The sequence below is a fragment of the Melanerpes formicivorus genome, unplaced genomic scaffold, assembly GCF_026170545.1.
Source record: "Melanerpes formicivorus ecotype bairdi unplaced genomic scaffold, bMelFor1.0.p_v2 SCAF_373, whole genome shotgun sequence".
Taxonomy (NCBI): Eukaryota; Metazoa; Chordata; class Aves; order Piciformes; family Picidae; genus Melanerpes; species Melanerpes formicivorus.
The window spans coordinates 1-2,500 of record NW_027142725.1 but is presented as its reverse complement, the minus strand read 5'-3'; positions in this window follow the sequence as shown (position 1 = coordinate 2,500).

Genomic DNA, 2,500 nt, shown 5'->3' with positions numbered 1-2,500 from the left:
CGAAGTGGAAAGGAAGACCGCCCTTGCCCTGCCGGCCGGGGGCCCTTTCCGACGCGACCCGAAAGGCCTCATCGATCAACAAGGACAGAAGGAAAGGAAGCCAGCGGAGGCCCCACGGCCTCGCTCTTCTGGGACAGACACAGCCACGCGCACCCGCCACCGCCCTCGGGAGCAGCCAGCAGGCACGGGGCTCGGCGTGCGGGCAACACGCCGGAGGAGCAAACGGGGCGCCCTCCAGAGATGGGGGGGGGCAAGCTGCACCGGGCCGCACCGGCTCACAGGGCACCTCTGCCTCCCCGAAATGTGGGCTTGCATTTTCCCTCAAGCTGCACCGAGTTACATCTCCATCACGGGGCGCCCCTCTGGAGCCAGGAGGAAGCCGTGCTGGGGCACCGGCTTGCCCTCCTCCCCCCATGCCGGGCTCCATAGCGTACGAGTGGCCAGTCACCGCCGCTGGCTTTTCCCTTAGATGCCGTGCCCCCGCGGGCTGCGGCTTTGGCCATGGGGGGGAACCCCCGTGAAGAGGGTCCAGTGCTGGGAACTCTCTCTGCCCCTTACCGGGCTCTCTCTCGCCGTGCCTGGACGGGCTTGCTTTCCATTCTTGGCGGGACCGACGCCGGCACCACATCTCCCCGGCTTTCTCTGCCCCCGTGCCCCACCGGGCAAACTTCGCTTCGGGGGTTCCACACTTCGGCAGTGGCCGGCGCCAGCCACTCGTCAACTTTTTTTCTTTTCCCCGCTTTCGTTGCCGAGCCCGGGCTGGGCTCCGGCTCACGGACGAGCGAAACCCATCCAACACCGCTGAGGGTGCGCCAGCGGCCGCTCCAAACCGCCGCGCCTTTGTTCGGCCCCGCGGGTCCCCTCTCTGACCCGGGCGAAAGCCACCGAGAAGCCAGACGGACCCCTGCCCAGCCGCCTGGCGGGTGGCTTGGAGCAGCCGCTCGGCAGCGCTGCCCTGGGAGTGCTCGGCGTCGCTTGTTCCCTCATATACGGAACTGGAGGGCCGTCAGCTCCGCGAGCGCACAACCAGCCGACCTCCGCCCAGCGGCAGGTCGCAGAAATCACGCCGGCTTGTACGATGACGTAGGCGGAGGCAGAGCGCAACAGCGACCCCTTGGCGACAAGCGCGATCTCCGCGGAGAGCACGTCTACTCGCCGAGGGAGAGCACGTCTACTCGCCCAGGGAGAGCACGTCTACTCGCCCAGGGAGAGCACGTCTACTCGCCCAGGGAGAGCACGTCTACTCGCCCAGGGAGAGCACGTCTACTCGCCCAGGGAGAGCACGTCTACTCGCCCAGGGAGAGCACGTCTACTCGCCCAGGGAGAGCACGTCTACTCGCCCAGGGAGAGCACGTCTACTCGCCCAGGGAGAGCACGTCTACTCGCCCAGGGAGAGCACGTCTACTCGCCGAGGGAGAGCACGTCTACTCGCCCAGGGAGAGCACGTCTACTCGCCCAGGGAGAGCACGTCTACTCGCCCAGGGAGAGCACGTCTACTCGCCGAGGGAGAGCACGTCTACTCGCCGAGGGAGAGCACGTCTACTCGCCGAGGGAGAGCACGTCTACTCGCCGAGGGAGAGCACGTCTACTCGCCGAGGGAGAGCACGTCTACCTCCCGCCTGAGGGAGAGCACGGGGGGGGGGGGGACAAAGACAGGCGGCAGCAGCTTCGGTGAACGTCACCCGGGAGGCGACCGGGGCTGTCCCGGGGCAGTCCCGGGAAGCCGGCGTCCGACACAGGGAACCGTCAGCTGCCGGACCGGGGCGAATCCCCGCGGCCACGGCAGGGGTGGGGGCTCGAAGACAGCCGGCAGCCGCTTCGGTGAACGTCACCCGGGAGGAGACTGGGGCCCTCCCGGGACCGTCCCGGGAAGACGACGTTCGGCACGAGATCCCGGCCGCGGCCGGACCGGCTCGAAGCCTCGCGGTCCCGGCAGCAGCCGGAGCCGCTCGCCGCCTCGGGCTCCCGGCCCCCTACAGATCCGGCGACTCGTTCGCGGGCGGCGGGGGGAGGCAGTGGAGGGGGTGCGGGGAGAAGCGGCAGCGGAGGCGGAGGGGGGGGGGGCTCGAAGACAGCCGGCAGCCGCTTCGGTGAACGTCACCCAGGAGGCGATCGGGGCCGTCCCGGGGCCGTCCCGGGATGCCGGCTTCCGGCACGGGGTCCCGGCCGCGGCCGGACCGGCTCGTATCCCCGCGGCTCCGGCAGGGGGGGGGGGGGCTCGAAGACAGCCGGCAGTCGCCTCGGTGAACGTCACCCGGCCGGCGACCGCGGCCGTTCCGGGGCCGTCCCGGGAAGCCTGCGACAGGCACGGGGTCCCAGCCGCGGCCGGACCGACTCGAAGCCCCGCGGCCCCGGCACGGGGGAGGCCCAAAGACTGGCGGCAGCCGCTTCGCTGAACGTCACCCGGCCGGCGACCGGGGCCGTCCCGGGGCCGTCCCGGGATGCCGGCATCCGGCACGGGGTCCCGGCCGCGGCCGGAGCGGCTCGAATCCCCGCGGTC